Source organism: Nomascus leucogenys, chromosome 22a (genome assembly GCF_006542625.1).
Source record: "Nomascus leucogenys isolate Asia chromosome 22a, Asia_NLE_v1, whole genome shotgun sequence".
Lineage (NCBI taxonomy): Eukaryota > Metazoa > Chordata > Mammalia > Primates > Hylobatidae > Nomascus > Nomascus leucogenys.
In genome coordinates this window covers 74,824,733-74,842,316 of record NC_044402.1, presented here as the reverse complement: position 1 = coordinate 74,842,316, position 17,584 = coordinate 74,824,733, and the positions used below count along the sequence as shown (strand labels likewise).

Here is a 17,584-nt window from a genome sequence, read left to right as displayed (position 1 = left end):
TCTTGAGCTGAGGGAAGGGCATTCAGGCAGAGGGAACAGAGAGAAACTGCAGCAGAGGGACCGCTGACAAGCAGAAGGAGATAAACTGGAAGATGTAGGCAAAGACAGTTCATGACTTATTTTCTAAGACACATCATAGAAGTGGAGAATCTTTTTTTTTTTTTTTTTGAGATGAAGTCTCGTTCTTGTCCCCCAGGCTGGAGTGCAATGGCACCATCTCAGCTCACTGCAACCTCTGCCTCCCGAGTTCAAGTGATTCTCCTGTCTCAGCCTCCCGAATAGCTGGGACTACAGGCATGCACCAGCACGCCCGGCTAATTTTTGTATTTTTAGTAGTGATGGGGTTTCACCATGTTAGCCAGGCTGGTCTTGAACTCCTGACCTCAGGTGATCCGCCCACCTCAGCGTCCCAAAGTGCTGGGATTACAGGTGTGAGCCACCGCACCTGGCAGAGACTCTTAAGCAGGAGAATAACACCTGCTGATTTAAACATTTAGTGGGTCCACCTGCTATGTGGGAAAAAAACTGCAGTGGGGCAAAGCGGGTAGGGGGCACCTGGGAGTCTAGCACAGGCCAGATGAGAGTAAATGGGGCTCAGAGTCAAGTAGTTAGTGAGCTGGAGAGAAGTGGGCTAATTCTGGATATGTGTGAGGTAGAGTTTGACAGGACTAGTAATTATTAGTTAAGTGCCTTTTCTTGGTCCACCATTACTTGAAATTCTGTAAGGGATACCTTATAGAAAATATTATATCACCAAGACTAATATTCAGGAGGTTTACATTAAATTGAACAAAAAAGATGGTATACATATGACATATTTATAAAATTATACAGACTCAGAATGCCTCAGTGTGTGATTGATAGAGGCAATAAAGGTAGGAAAGAAGGCCCCTGTGCTGATAAAGGTAACAAGGAAGGCTCCATGGACTTGAGATGGGCCTTTGAAGATATGTGAGACATAAGGAGAGCATTCCAGGGTGGATTAGGCATGAATGAAAGAAAAGAGAAAAGTGGACAATGATTGTGCAATATTTAGGGTGGATGAATAAACTGATTTGATCAGATTAGAGAGCTTAGATACGGTAAATAATGTCAATAAAATTAGGTCAGTAAAGTGAGGATAGATGATAGAGGACTGAAATCCAGGAGGAGTTCAGATTTAATCTTTTAGGCTGGGTGCAGTGGCTCACGCCTGTAATCCCATCACTTTGGGAGGCTGAGGCAGAGGGATCACTTGAGGTCAGGAGTTCAAGACCAACCTGGCCAACATGGTGACACCTCAACTCTACTAAAAATACAAAAATTAGCTGGGCGTGGTGGCATTCACCTATAATCCCAGCTACTTGGGAGGGTGAGACACAAGAATCGCTTGAACCCAGAAGGCAGAGGTTTCAGTGAGCCAGGATCGCACCACTGCATTCCAGCCTTGGCAACAGAGCAACATCCTGTCTCAAAAATAAATACATAAATAAAACAAAATAAATTTACTCTTTTATGCCAGGGATCTGTAAGCTTTTTCTGAAAAGGGCTAGGTGGTAAATATTTTTCATTTGGCAGACCATGCAATCTTCATCTCAACTCTCAACTTTTTCATTGTAGTGTGAAGGCAGCCATACACAAAACTTTGAAAATAAGCATGGCTGTTTCAATAAAGCTACTAATGAAAACAGGTAGGCTGGGTGTGGTGGCTCATGTCTGTAATCCCAGCACTTTGGGAGGCTGAGGCAGGCAGATCACGAGGTCAGGAGATTGAGACCAGCCTGGCTAACCCGGTAAAACCCCATCTCTAGTAAAAATACAAAAAATTAGCCAGGCGTGGTGGCACGTGCCCGTAGTCCCAGCTACTCAGGAGGCTGAGGCAGGAGAATCGCTTGAACCCAGGAAGCAGAGGTTGCAGTGAGCTGAGATCATGCCACTGCACTCCAGCCTGGGCGACAGAATGAGACTCCATCTCAAGAAAAAAAAAAGAACAAGAAAAGAAAGAAAACAGGTGGCTGTGGGGCATGGTGGCTCATGCCTGTAGTCCCAGTGGCTCATGCCTGTAGTCCCAGTGACTCAGGAGGCTGAGGTGGGAGGATCCCTTGTGGCCAGGAGTTTGAAGTTATGGTGAGCTACGATCACACCACTGCACTCCAGCCTGGGTGGTAGAAGGAGAACCCATCTCGAAAAATAAAAAAAATCAACAACAACAACAACAAAAACACTGGCAGATTGGACTTGGCCTTTGGGCTAGAGCAGTAGAGCAATAAAATAAAAATGGTGTTTTATTGGGATTTTTGAAGTAACCATGTACAAGGGTAGTGGGCATTTTTAGCTACTTGGCATCCATTTCCCCTGTCCTCGATCCACACTCTGTCCAGGTTTTCCATCAGATGCCTACTTCTCTCACATGTTTAAGGAGAATCTGATTGCACTCCCAGCTGTATGAGTCGAAGTCCATCAGGTTATCCTATCTCTCTTTCCACAGTATTGGTTCATACAACCCAGACCTAAGCCAACTAGTGCATGCTCTTTCTCGGCACAGATGTTGATTCAGGAAGGGCATCTGGCAAATATTGTCCAGTAACATGCAAAGGATGTTCACTGGGGCTTCTAGAAGGACACTTTCTTGCTTCTCTGAGAGCCACCACAGAGGACACTCTCTCCCCTTCTGGGCAGGATGGTATAGGGATATGAAACCTGAATCTCTAGATTCATTTTGCCACCCTGAGAGAAGCAAGATCTAGAGTGAAGTTGACAAGACTGAAAACAGAGAAGAGAAAGGTAAAGAAGGCAGGTCTTGTATAACATGGCTGAACAACTAAATTAAACCTCCCCTGCAGCCTATCGTACCTTGGACTTTTTAGCCAATAAATCACTTCCATTGCTTACATTTGTCTGAGTTATCTATCCCTTGAAATTGAAAGTATTTCATTGTCACAGCAAATCACACGAAATGAGGAAATGCTGAAGGGAGCTGGAGCAGACAGGAGACTAGGCACAAAGTGATAACATATGAGATGGCAGTGAGAAGGAGAAAAAGGACAGCCTGAGTCACTGGAAGGCGAGAATTCATTTGGAAGTCTAAACTATATCAATGTGACCAGGATGTCCTCATTAAATAAGAGACAAAGAGAAAAATTTAAGAAATATAGCTTCCTTTCCCCACCACACCTCACCACCTCATCACTAAAAGCCTGTTTATAGCACTTCCTTCTACCCAATACACCATGCTTGGCTATCACGAAAAGATTACAAGGATACTAAAAGGCAAAAAACACAGTTTGAAGAAACAGGCACCACAGGAATGTTGAAGTTGCCAGAGAGGGAATTTCAAATAACAATAATTCATATGCTAAGGTCTCTACTGAATAAAGCAGGCAGTGTGCAAGAAGATGGACAATGTAAGCAGAGACAGAAATCCTAAAATAAACAAAAACAGACCAGGCGCGGTGGCTCATGTCTGTAATCCCAACACTTTGGGAGGGCAAGTAGGGTGGATCACCTGAGGTCAGGAGTTCAAGACCAGCCGGACCAAAATGGTGAAACCCCATCTCTACTAAAAATACAAAAATTAGCCGGGCGTGGTGGCTCATGCCTGTAATCCCAGCTACTTGGGAGGCTGAGGCAGGAGAATCACTTTAACCCAGGAGGCAGAGGTTGCAGTGAGCTAAAATCACCCCATTGCACTCCAGCCTGGGCAACAGAGCGAGACTCCATCTCAAAAAAAAAAAAAAAAAAGAAATGCTAGAGATGTTCAAAACACTGTGACAGAAATAAAGAATGTCTTTGCGGGGCTTGTTAGCAGATTGGACATGGCTGAGGAAAGAATTTCTGAACTTGAGACTATGTCAGTAAAAACCTCTAAAACTGAAAAGTAAAGAGAACAAAAACTGGAAAAAAAAACCCAAAACGGTACAAAATATCCAAGAACTGGGACAACTACGAAAGGTATAACACACTCATAATGGGAATACTAAAATGAGAAGAAAGACAGAAAAGAACAGAAGAAATATTTGAAACAACAATATCTGATAATTTCCCCCAATTAATGTCTGATACCAAACCACAGATCTAGAAAGCTCGGAAAACCCCAAGCAGGATAAGGGCTAAAAAATCACCCCTTGCCATATCATTTTTTTTTTTTTTGAGACAGAGTCTCACTCTGTCACCCAGGCTGGAGTGCAGTGGCCTGATCTCGGCTCACTGCAACCTCTGCCTCCTGGGTTCAAGCAATTCTCTGCCTCAGCCACCCAAGTAGCTGGTATTACAGGCACTTGCCACCACGCCTGGCTAATTTTTGTATTTTTAGTAGAGACGGAGTTTCACCATCTTGGCCAGGCTGGTCTTGAACTCCTGACTTTGTGATCCACCTGCCTTGGCCTCCCAAAGTGCTGGGATTACAGGCGTGAGCCACCATGCCCGGCCGCCATATCATTTTTGTATTACGGATAATCAAAGGAAAGAAAAATTCTAAAAAAGCCAGAGGGAAAAATATTCTTACCTACAGAAGACCAAAGATAAGAATTATATGCAACTCTAATCAGAAATTATGCAAGCAAAAAGATAGTGGAGTGCAATATTTAAAGTGTTGCGAGAAAAAGACCACCAACCTAAGATTCTGCACCCAGAGAAATTATCCTTCAAAAGTGAAGGAGAGGCCAGGCACAGTGGCTCATGCCTGTAATTCCAGCACTTTCGGAGGCCAAGGCAGGTGGATCACTTGAGGCCAGGAGTTTGAGACCAGCCTGGCCAACATGGTGAAACCCTGTCTCTACTAAAATTACAAAAAATAGCCAGGTGTGGTGACACATGCCTGTAATCCCAGCTACTTGGGAGGCTAAGGCATAGAATCACTTGAACCTGGGAGGTGGAGACTGCAGTGAGCAGGTATTGCACCACTGCCCTCCACCCTGGGTGACAGAGTGAGACTCCACCTCAAAAAAAAAAACTTTTATTTTTCTTTTCTTTCTTTCTTTCTTTCTTCTTTCTTTCTTTCTCTCTCTTCTTTCTTTCTTTCTTTCTTTCTTTCTCTCTTCTTTCTTTTTCTTTCTTTCTTTCTCTCTCTTCTTTCTTTCTTTCTCTCTTCTTTCTTTCTTCTTTCTTTCTTTCTTTCTTTCTTTTTTTCTTTCTTTTTCAGATGGAGTTTTGCTCTTCTTGCCCAGGCTGGAGTGCAATGGTGCAATCTGGGCTCCCCACAACCCCCACCTCCCAGGTTCAAGCGATTCTCCTGCCTCAGCCTCCCAAGTAGCTGGGACTACAGGCACCCGCCACCACACCCAGCTAATTTTGTATTTTTGGTAGAGACAGGGTTTCTCCATGTTGGTCAGGCTGGTCTCAAACTCCCAACTTCGGGTGATCTGCCCGCCTTGGCCTCCCAAAGTGCTGGGATTACAGGTGTGAGCCACCATGCCCAGCCAACTTTTATTTTTCTTATTCTTAATTGACCTAACAGGTAACAGTTTGTTCAAAATAATAACAGAAATAATGCATTCAATTGTGTATGCTTATGTATATGTTCTGTATATTATACATATATGCACATTATATATTACATATATATCATAGTCTATATATACTTATATATGTGAAATAAATGACAGCAATGATATAAAGATCAGGAGAGAGGAATTAGGATTATTTTGCTCTTATATGATACTCACTCTACCTGTGAAATGGTATAGGATTATTTGCAAGTTGGCTTGGATTAGTTGTAAAAGTATAATGTAAACTCTAGAGCAATCAGTATCAAGAAGTGACAAAAGAAGTATAGCCAAAATATAAGAGAAAATGGAATAACATAAAAGGCTTATTTAAAACCATAAAAGGCAGAAAAAGAATGACAGACAAAAAAATAGATCCCCCAGGAGATCTAGTCCTGGCTAACATGGTGAAACCCCGTCTCTACTAAAAATACAAAAAAATTAGCCAGGCGTGGTGGCAGGCACCTGTAATCCCAGCTACTCGGGAGGCTGAGGCAGGAGAATGGCGTCAACCCGGGAGGCAGAGCTGAGTGAGCCGAGATTGCGCCACTGCACTCCAGCCTGGGTGACAGAGCGAGACTCCGTCTAAAAAAAAAAAAAAAAAAAAGATCCCCACTGGCAAGGGGCATGGAAAGAAAGAGACGAAAAGAAATAAGCTTAACAAATAGAAAACAGTAACAAATACGACAGATGTCCATCAGACTATATCAATGATCACTTTAACATCAATGGCCTAAATGTACCAATTAAAAGACAGTGATTGTCAAGGTGGTTCATAAAAGACTTATCAATATGTTGTCTACAAGAAACCCACTTTGAATATAAAGACACATAAATATTAAAAGTAACAGATGGAGAAAGACATACCATGTTAATACTAATAAAAAAATTTGAAACACTGACAGCACCAAATGCTGATGAGGATGTTCAGCAACAGGATCTCTCCATTCATTGCTAGTAGAAACGCAAAATGATACAGCTACTTTGGAAGATGGTTTAGTCGTTTTCTACAAAGCTAAACATCCTGTTACCAAACAATCCAGCAGTTGTGCTCCTTGGTATTCACCTAAAGGAGATGAAAACTTACGTCTTTACAGAAACCTGCACACTGATGTTTATAGCAGGTTTATTCATAGTTGCTAAAACTTGGAAGCAATCATGATGTCCTTCAGTGAGTGAATGAATAAGTAAACTGTGAAACATCTAGGCAATTTTGCTATGAACCTAAAACTGGCTCTAAAAAGTAGTCTATTTTTTTAAAAAAGAGTTTTAGGAGGGGAAATCATGATCAGATTTTTATTTTTAAGAGGTTACTCTGGCTTCACTGACCCATGTGGGTGGAAATAAAGAACAAAAATGGGTGTAGAAGAACAGTTAACTGCAGTGGTCCAGGTGAGAGATGGTGCTAGTTTGGTCTCAGGTGGCAGCAAAGGAGAAGATGAAAACATGCTGGCCCTAGAGGGGAATAAGATTTACAGACGTGTCTCTCCGGAAATCAATGAACTGTTTGCCCTTAGTTTCCTCATCTATTAAAAGAGAGAGAGAAGAGGAGTATGGGAGTTGGCCAGAGGTCTTCATGATTTAGGGATAACCTATCACTGAACCAAACGTAAGGCAAACAGAATCAACTGAATGCTTGAGTCAGACATCTTTTCCTTTGTAATGGCAGCCCTATATTAGACAAGAGCAGTATCAGGCAGATGATGATTTTCATGAGATAATTTTGAAAACATAACTTCCTGGACACTCTTCAAATATAATGACCCACTTCTTTGTTATCCTAACTGTGCTAATAGTGACTATTAAATATGATAATGTTATCAAATATGAAAATAGCCATTGAGAGACATAGACAATATGTGGAGAGGTTCCAAACTACTTCAAACAGGAGTCCCAGAAGTGAACAAAGGAAATGGAAGAGAAGTGCTATTTGAAGAGATAATAGCTAATACACCGATAGACTTTGACAAAGGCAGAATCCCTCAGGTTAAAAGTAACAGGAGGTACAGAGCAGGAAAAGTGAAAGTAAACTTACACCTACACATTACAATGGAACAATAGAAAATCAAAGCTGAAGAGGAAAACTCTTCAAGCTCCCAGAAAGAAAATACAGATTGCTTACAAAGGAATGATGATTAGATGGACCCCTGACTTTTCATCAGCAAAAACAAGTGTCAGAGGACAACAGGTAACAATGGAAGTTAGTGCTGATGATAAATAACCATCAACCTAAAAATCTATACCCACATAAACTATCATTTAAAAGCACCTGAGAACTGTAACTGAAAGACCATTGATGAAAAGGGCATAGTATAGAAAAATAATAATAACAGCAAACACTTATTGAATACTTACTATATGCAAAGATAGTATTCAAAGCCCAAAAGTCATTTAATTCTCACAGCAATCTTGAGGGAGCTACTGTAATTACCCTGATTTTACACAAAAGAAAACTGAAGCACAGAAAAGTTGAGTTACTTATCCAAGATCACACAGCTGTAAAGTGGCAGAGTCAAGGCTCTACACCAGGCAGCCTGGCTTTGAAGCCTGTTTACATCCTCACCACTCCCAGAGCCCGGGGGAAGGAGTCAGACTCAGGAAAGAGCAGCAGGCACAGAAATGAGAAGCAATATGAGGGTAACATGTTTTTAAAACTTGAGAGAATTGAATTCTTATGTGTTCTTTTAAGAAACAAAATTAAAATTCTTGGCAATACTGACAAGGCAGATGGAGGAAAAGCGGGAGTGAGCTTTGTTCTCTAGTAAGTGTGGAAAGTCCAGGAAGTGATCAGAGACAAATCTTGGACTTTGGGCTTTTTGGGTTGCTTTGTAGGTTTAGTTAAATGCAAGAGCTAACAGTTAAAGGGTAAAAACACTAAAAACATACATAAAGACACTATGAGACCTTATTATGAGGAAGAACATGGAATTTACCTTCGTTCCTACTGATAGAATTAATTAAATGGGCCGGGTGCAGTGGCTCACGCCTATAATCCCAGCACTTTGGGAGGCTGAGGTGGGTGGATCACCTGAGGTCGGGAGTTCAAGACCAGCCTGGCCAACATGGTGAAACCCCATCTCTACTACAAAAAATACAAAAATTAGCTGAGCATGGCAGTGGGTGCCTGTAATCCCAGCTACATGAGAGACTGAGGCAGGAGAATTGCTTGAACTCAGGAGGCGGAAGTTGCAGTGAGCCAAGATTGCGTCACTGCACTCCAGCCTGGGCAACAAGAGCAAAACTTCATCTCAAAAATAAAATAAAATAAAATGAATTAAATGAACTGTGGCCAGTGGCCAGTGTTCCTTCTCTGGTCGATAAACCTCAGGAGTTTACAGCGCACAAACCAGATCAGTTAAGAGTGGTCATCACACCATGGGGTACCCTCAGTGGCCTTCTGCATTTTTTGCCAGAAGTTAGCATGTGCCTATGATCTAAGCCTCACCTGTAAGCCCAGGACAGAGCTGTGAACTGTAAGTAGAATGTCACATGGGCCTTACAGAACAACTGTAACTCAGGTGTTAGTTGAGTGGAGGTTGTAAACCAAAATAAAATTCTAAGCCCCCCCGTTGGCTAAACGGGCCTCTCTCTTGGCCAACAGGACCCCAAGAAAACTGAGAGACTACTTCAGGCCATGATGGGAAAGGCAAGGTTGGACATGCCTCCTTTTACCCTGGTAAATGGTAAAATGACGGGTTATTTTAAAAAGAGGGACGCTTAGGACAAAACAGAAAGTCCAAGCAAGTCATAAATGGTCTGTGTAAGTCATGTTAAGGTTCACAAAAGGAGAACTTATGAAAGAAATTTTGTATGTGATTAAGGTGTCTATAATTAAAAGGAAATTATAATCATCTTTCTAGAGATTGGGCTTTGATATTAAAAACACACTAAGATGCTAAATAATGGATTAGAACGACAGATTTTCTTTCTTTTTTTTTTCCTGAGACAGTCGTGCTCTGTAGCCCAGGCTGGAATCAGTGGTGTGATCTCAGCTACTGCAACCTCCACCTCCTGGTTCAAGTGATTCTCCTGCCTCGGCCTCCTGAGTAGCTGGGACTACAGGCATGCACCATCACTCCTGGCTAATTAGAGATGGGGTTTCACCATGTTGGCCAGGCTGGTCTCAAACTCCTGACTTCATGTGATCCACCTGCCTGGGCCTCCCAAAATGCTGGGATTACAGGCATAAGCCACTGTGCCCAGCCCAAGATTTTTTTAAAGTGTTGATTTATTCTTAATAAAATTGAATTATAAGAAGTTTTAAATGTTGCATTCTCCTTCAGCACTTTCATTATGTCATGCCACTCTCTCCTGCCCTGTGAGGTTTCCACTGAGAAGTCTGCTGCAAACATATTGGAGCTTCTTTGTATGTTTCTTTTCTTTTGCTGCTTTTTGGATCTTCTCTTTATCCTTGACCTTTGGGAGTTTGATTAGTAATTGCCTTGAGGCAATCTTGTTTGGGTTAAATCTGCTTGGTGCTCTATAACCTTCCTGTATTTGAATATTGATATCTTTCTCTAAGTTTGGGAAGCTCTCTTATTATCCCTTTGAATAAACTTCTACCCTAATCTCTCTTTTTACCTCCTCTTTAAGGCCAATAGTTTAGATTTTCCCTTTTGAGGCTATTTTCTAAATCTTGTGGGTATGCTTCATTCTACTTTATTCATTTTTCTTTTGTCTCCTCAAACTGTGTATTTTCAAATAGCCTGTCTTCAAGCTCACTAATTCTTTCTTCTGCTTGATCAAATCTGCTGTTAAAAGATTGTGATGTTGGCCAGGTGTGGTGGCTCACGCCTGTAATCCCAGCACTTTGGGATGCCAAGGTGGACAGATCACCTGAGGTCAGGAGTTTGAGACCAGCCTGGCCAACATGGTGAAATCCTGTCTCTACTGAAAATACAAAATCAGCTGGGCATGGTGGTGCTCGCCTGTAATCCCAGCTACTCAGGAGTCTGAGGCAGGAGAATTGCTTGAACCTGGGAGGCAGAGGTTGCAGTGAGCCGAGATCATGCCACTGCACTCAAAAAAAAAAAAAAAAAAGAGAGAGAGATTGTTATGAATTCTTCAGTATGTCAATCGCATTTTTCAGCACCAGGATTTCTGCTTGATTTTTTTTTTTTTTAAGATAGGGTCTCATTCTGTTGCCCAGGCTAGAATGCAGTGACATGATCACAGCTCACTGCAGCCTTGATCTCCTGGGCTCAATAGATCCTCCTGTCTCAGCCTCCCAAGTAAATAGGACTACAGGTGTGCACCACCACATCCGGCTAATTTTTGTATTTTTTGTAGAGGCAGGGTTTTGCCATGTTGCCCAGGCTTTTCTTGAACTCCCGGGCCCATGTGATCTACCCACCTTGGCCTCCCAGAGTTCTGGGATTACAGACATGAGCCACTGCATCCAGTCTGACTCTTTTTTAATTATTTCAATCTGTTTGTTACATTTATCTGATAGGTTTCTAAATTCCCTCTCTGTGTTATCTTGGATTTTGTTAAACGTCACCAAAACAGCTATTTTGAATTCTTTGTCTGAAAGATCACATATCTCTGTCTCTCTGGGATTGGTCTCTGGTGACTTATTTACTTCATTTGGTAATGTTTTCCTGTATGGTCTTGATGCTTGTGGATGTTTGTCAGTGTCTGGGCATTGAAGAGTTAGGTATTTATTACAGTCTTTGCAGTCTGGGCTTGTGTGTACCCATTCTTCTTAGGAGGGCTTTCCAGGTATTCAAAGGGACTTGAATGTTGTGATCTAAGTCTTTGGTCACTGCAGCCATATCTGCTTTAGCAGGCACTTAAAGCCTAGCAATGCTGTGGCTCTTGCAAACTCTTAGAGGTACCGCCTTGGTAGTCTTGGGTAAGATCCAGGAGAGTTCCCTGGATTAGTAGGCAGAGACTCTTTCTCTCTTCCCTTACTTTCCCCCAAACAAATGAAGTCTCTCTCTCTCAGCTGACTGTTTAGAGCTGGGGGAGGGTGGACACAAGCACCCCTGTGGTCACCACTACTGGGACAGTGCTAGGTCAGACCTGAAGCCAGCACAGCCCAGGCCTTGCCTAGGAATTGAGGTCCTGTGACCTAAACTGCCTTTCATGTTTATTTAGGACCCCAGAGCATTTTAGCTCATAATGGTAGGGCTTACCAGAACTCAGATTCCCATCACTAGGATGGATGATTTGCCTCTGGCTAGGGCTAGTCTAAATGCTCCCTTTGTGGGTGCCAGCTGAGTTTTGCCCCATGTTGCTTTCCACTATGACTGAGTTCCAATGCAAAGCCCCCAACACTCACTGTGCTTTCTCTCTTCCAAATGCACAGGGTCTCTCTATGCACTGCCAGGGGATGAAGTAAGGGTGATGTAGGTGATTCAAGGCTATTTCTCCTACCCTCTTCAGTGCTTCTTTCTTTAATATGTTGTTAAAACCAGGCACTATAATTACTTACCTGATTTTTGGTTCTTATGAAGGTGTTCTTATGTGGATAGTTGTTCAATTTGTTGTTCTTGCAGGGGATTGTGAGAGGGATAATCGTTGGATGCTTCTATTTGGCCATCTTACTCCACTTCCCTAATCTGCTTCTTTTTAAAATTTCTCAGATTGATATCTAGAAGTTCAACTTCTGCCATACTCTGCTGCTTTCAGCTTTTTATCCCTTTGGAAAGGCCCGGGATGGTAATGCTCTCCTTCAAATTTTGCTGGCTTCTGTGACTTTTGTTTTTCTTTTTCCTCCAGTTCTAAATCTGTTTTTATGGCCTGATGTAAAATGTTTTATCTTGAAAGTTTTTAAAGAAGGCAGTATTTTGGGCATAGTGGTTCACATCTGTAATCCCAGCCACTTTGGGAGGCCGAGGCAGGAGGAATGCTTTAGCCCAGGAGTTCAAGGCCAGCAAGAGCAACATAGTAACACTGTATCTCTACAGAAAATTTTTTTTAAAAATTAGCCAGGCATGGTAACACATGCCTGTAGTCCCAGCTACTCAAGAGGCTGAGGTGGGAGAATTGCTTGAGCCCGTGAGGTCAAGAATGCAGTGAGCCAAGATTGCGCCACTGCACTCCAGCCTGGGTGACGGAGCAAGATCCTGTCTCAAAAAAATTAAAAACTAAAAAATAATAATTAAAAAAAGAAGGCCATATTTTCCTCCAGCATAACTTAATTCTGTACTCTTGGCTTTTTCTAACATATTTACGGGCCAAGGGCCCCTCAAAGGTTGGCTGAAAAAAATCAACTCACAAAAGACAGATTGGTTGAAGAGAAAGCATATAGATTTGTTCGGCATATATATGTGAGAATTTGCAGAGTAAAGACCCAAGATACAGGGAAAATTGTTTATTGTTATGCTTAGGTTCAACAAAGTATGAACAGCCACGTAAAAAACTAAAGATACAATTGAATGCTAGTAGACTGTGTGGGGAAAGGAGCAAGGCCTGTCTGCCTAGATTCTTCTTCACCTCCCTGAGTATGCATTTCCTTCCTTCTGGGTATAGGGGTCTTGTAACCTATAGTCCAACAAGGAAGTTCAGAGAATTTCTTCATGGCCAGTTTTTACACAGAAAAGTGGAGAAAAAATTAGAGGAATATTTTTAAGTTTTATGGCTGGCTTTGAGGAAAATGGGCTCTGGTTTCTGGGACCCACCTTGGAGAAGAAAGATTCTAGTTTCTATAGCCAGCCTAAAGGGAAAATGGGACTGAGAAACAGAAGGGCAGGAGAAGGCCAAAGAGAAACTTTTACTTCTGAGGCTGCTCCTTTGGTTGCGTGAAAGGAAGATACCATGGCCCCCCACAATCTCTAAGGCAAACTCAAGATGGAAACTGCTTAGGGCAAAACCTGGCTCCCATTCTATTCAAAGTCATCCCTCTGCTCACTGACATAGATGCATATCTGACTGCCTCTTTTGGAAAGGCTAATCAGAAACTCAAAAGAATGCAACCATTTGTGTCTCAACTATCTGTGACCTAGATGCTCTCTCCGGACTTCCAGTCTTCCTGCCTGTGCTTCAAGTTGCCTTTCCAGGCAACTTCTTACTTCTTACTTACATTGATTGATGTCTCATGTCTCCCTAAAATGTATAAAAACAAGTTGTGCCCCGACCACCTTGGGCACAATGTCGTCAGGACTTCCTGAGGCTGCATCACAGGCAGATCCTCAACCTTGGCAAAATAAACTTTCTAAATTAACTGAGCTTGTCTCAGATTTTCTGGGTTCACAGTAATCATTTTGGGGTATTGTCTTCTGAAGCCCAAGATATGTCTAAAGTGGTCAACATAACCAGACAACTTCCCATGCTGTAGCTAAGAGTCACATATATCCCCCCCACAAGGCCTCTGTAATATAGTGGTCACTCAACCCGGGACACACTCTTTCTGTGTGTCTGATTAATTTATCTTTTCAGGAAGTCTGACATTCAGGTTATCCAAATGGGCTTCCCATGAGGAAAAACAATCACTGTAGAAGAGTTTTTTTTTCCTCTTTTTTGGCAACTAGCCTAAGAAACAAAAATTTTAAGATAATTCCTATGTTGTTTTTATTAGGTTTTTAAAAATTACTTTTTGTTTTTTTTGAGACAGAGTCTCGCTCTGTCACCCAGGCTGGAGGGCAGTGGTGCGATCTTGGCTCACTGCACTCCAGCCTGGGCAATAGAGTAAGATTGTCTCAAAAATAATAATAAAAATAAAGTCTTTTTATTATCACTCTGGTTAAGTGAATAACTATTATTTTATAATGACCCGTGATTCTGTTTCAATAAAATGTTTTGAGTCTTTTAACATTTTTTGACAAACAGTCTCAAAAATCAAATCCTAACTTAAGCCTCTGACTTAGATTTATTGCTGGGGGCTTATCAGAACTATAAAAATTAATCACCCCAAGGTTATAGAATCTTTCTATAGCTTCCAATTAAGATAAACTTTAGTATCATCACCTCCAGCCTGATAGTTAGACATCAGTTGAGAGACTCCCTCCATTCCCATTAAATAGGGTCTTTATCGACTATGTTAACTAGCTCTTGTGCTGTTAAGTTGAAGGGGTTTGACTCCTAGGTACTCCTATCTCATCTCAAATGAACACTGACTCCTAGTAAACCTTAAATGTCAATACTGTTATCTGGCAGCAAACTTAAATTAACCAAAACCTCATCCTCAGACCTGAGAGATGGCAACAGCCAAAATAAAACACTTTCATGTTACACTTGTTAAATCAAGTTTAGCCTAAAGCTGTCTCCTTACATATTTTAAGTTTGGCCTAAAGTTGTCTCTGTATATTGTGAACAAACGGAGGTATAAACAGACTGTAGCCTACACTTGTGCCAATCACCGAGTTTTGGGCAATCAGATGTAGCCAACTGTTCAAATAAGGCAAATGCCAACCTGTAACCAATCCAACTTTTTCTCTACCTCACTTGTATTTTCTGTGCATCACCTTCCTTTTTCTGTCCATGAATCTTCTTCCACCACGTGGCTGTGCTGGAGTCTCAGAGCCTATTCTGGCTCATGAGGTTGCCTGATTCATGAATCATTCATTGCTCAATTAAACTCTTAAATTTAATTCGGCTAAAAAAATTTTTGAAATCGCACTGGACAAGACCTATATTCAAAAGCATAAATACTAATTTAATAATTTTTCCTCGGCCAGGTGCGGTGGCTCACTCCTGTAATCCCAACACTTTGGGAGGCCAAGGTGGGCGGATCATGAGGTCAGGAGATCAAGACCATCCTGGCCAACATGTGAAACGCCGTCTCTACTAAAAATACAAAAATTAACCGGATGTGGTGGCACATGCCTGTAATCCCAGCTACTCAGGTGGCTGAGACAGGAGAATCACTTGAACCCGGGAGGCAGAGATTGCAGTGAGCCGAGATTGTGCCACTGCACTCCAGCCTGGCAACAGTCCTCTATCCAAATTAAAATCATTGTTCTGTGCCTTAATACTAGATAATTTAAATGTTTACTTGTTATTTGTCAGTTTCCCTTTCCTGTCATTGTCAGAGCCAGGCAGGGCTTATGTCCTTTTGTTTTGTTTTCCACAGTTGAAAAAACAGACAAATAAAAACCGCTTTTTCTTTTGTTTTCTTTTCTTTTTTTTTTTTTTTTTACTATTTTAGTTTTTGTTAATAAAAAACCTAAAGTTTAGAAACCTAAACTCAGACAACTGTTTTGTTTTTGCATCTAATCTGACCATAAATCAGAGTAGCAATTCTTTATGAAAGGACTTAGGTGAGAACTGTCAATATATCAGTTCCATCAAAAACTCTAGGTTGGAATACCTTAAAAAGAGCAAATTAAATATGAGAAAGCACAGAAATCTCTCCCTCAAACAAGAGGGGCTTCCTTTAATAGTCTTTAATATAGCTCATTTGCAATCATATGAAAATCCATCAAGATCAATCATGTTGCACAATCCCTAAAGGATAAAACTGAGGAAACTCATGGATGATTTTCACAGCTTCATTGTAAAGTCCAAGATCAAAAGGATGGTTATCTTCTTTAAACTGGACATAAGTTTACACATGATGGTGGCCTTGGCGGTTACTCTTCTAACCACTTCCATAATTCCAGAGATTTCTTCATCAAGGGGTTCCATCAATTTGATGGTTCCACTTTTTCCTTCTCCATCTGAAAGAACAAACATTTTTCCAGTGGGATGAATCTTTTCCAGCCTCCCTATGAAGCAGACAGGCTTGTCGATGAACTGAGCTAGCATGCTGGCATTGGTGTGCAACCTGGGCAACTCCATCATGTCCACCATGATTGTGGTCCAACACTGCAGCGGGCGGGAAAACCACAAAAACACTCTTTTTCTTTTTGAGCTATTTATAGCTTACAAAATTGGGTAAAGCAACAAATACTACCTTTCTCTCTGTACCTGAAAGCTCCAAAATGTAAAACTTAACACTGGGCTGAATCTACTTTCATTGCTAATGTCCCACTGCTAAAACTTACCTCTAGGGGAAATATAAGCACCTTCCCTCTAGGCCCAGGGATTACTGCGAAAGCAGTGGGCATGTGGGATTGTAAGTATGGATTCTGAGGTATAGAATTAGTTCAGACCCTCCACATCAAGGGCTGGTATGCAGATGCCTAAACAGCTGACAAAATGAGAGACTTTTCCTCCTGGGTCATTCTGTGGCCCCTTTCCATCTACCCCAACCATAAAGAATTTCCTACTTCCTGTAGAGTTAAAAGAAAATTGCAGAGAGGCTATCAAGTGACAAAGCTTCCTGGGTATAGTGCTCCCAGTTATGAGATTTAAGAAGATAGATAGGTATAATTATGTATAGTTTTTGTGCCTGGGGAGATCTTATTATTTTTTATTAGCCATCTTAGAACAAATTACTAAAAAGACTGCAAAAAGCATTGGAATACAACAAAAATCTCTAAACTCCCTAGTTTAAATGGTTTTAACAAAATGCTTATGTTCTGTGTAGCTAATTGCTACAAGTCTGTAACTGAAACCAAGACTGCAGTAGCTCAATGCATAAAATTTATAGATAAATCAGTTCTGTAAACTTGCCTTTTGGCTTTTTGACTCTTATATTACTTAGAAGATTTTAAAGGTTTGATGAACGCCTGCCCACCTCCACTCCTGCCTGGCCTAGAATGCTTAAATTGACTATGAGTCTTTTAGATCTAAGTGTCTTGGCTATGGGGGTCCCAGCAAGGGACAGGATGGGCGCAGGTCAGGTGGTCACACCACCACGGCAACAATACACAACAAAATAAAAGTTTGGCCATCGATGGTGCTTCTGGCAAATCTTGGCCAGAAAGGGGAGAATGGAAACCAAAAATAAAATTCTGAGCACCCAGTTGGTTAAATAGACCCTTCTGTTGGCCAACAGGATCCCAAAGAAACCTGAAAAACTACTTCATGCCATGATGGGAATGGCAAAGCTGGAAACACCTTCTTTTACCCTCCTGCCTTTTGAGTTTAGGCACAACTGACCAGCACTAACTCAAAAGACTGTCAACAGACTGTAGCAGTAAGATACCAAATTCCAACTTGACTCTGGTATAGCATCCCATGGCAGATCGCAGGCCGTGAAGGAAATCAAAGTATTTCACCACAAAATATATTTCTTTGACAAATTTTGTAATGGCCCTGCAAAGCTGTCTCTAGTGGGAAATGTGTCTTCTGTA

At 41.5% G+C, this 17,584-nt stretch overlaps 1 pseudogene; it reads right to left on the bottom strand.

Annotated features, from left to right (window-relative positions):
• Nucleotides 1-15,831: 15,831 nt before the first annotated feature.
• On the bottom strand, nt 15,832-16,196 carry LOC100580418 (annotated as a pseudogene).
• Between the last annotated feature and the right edge of the window lie 1,388 nt (nt 16,197-17,584).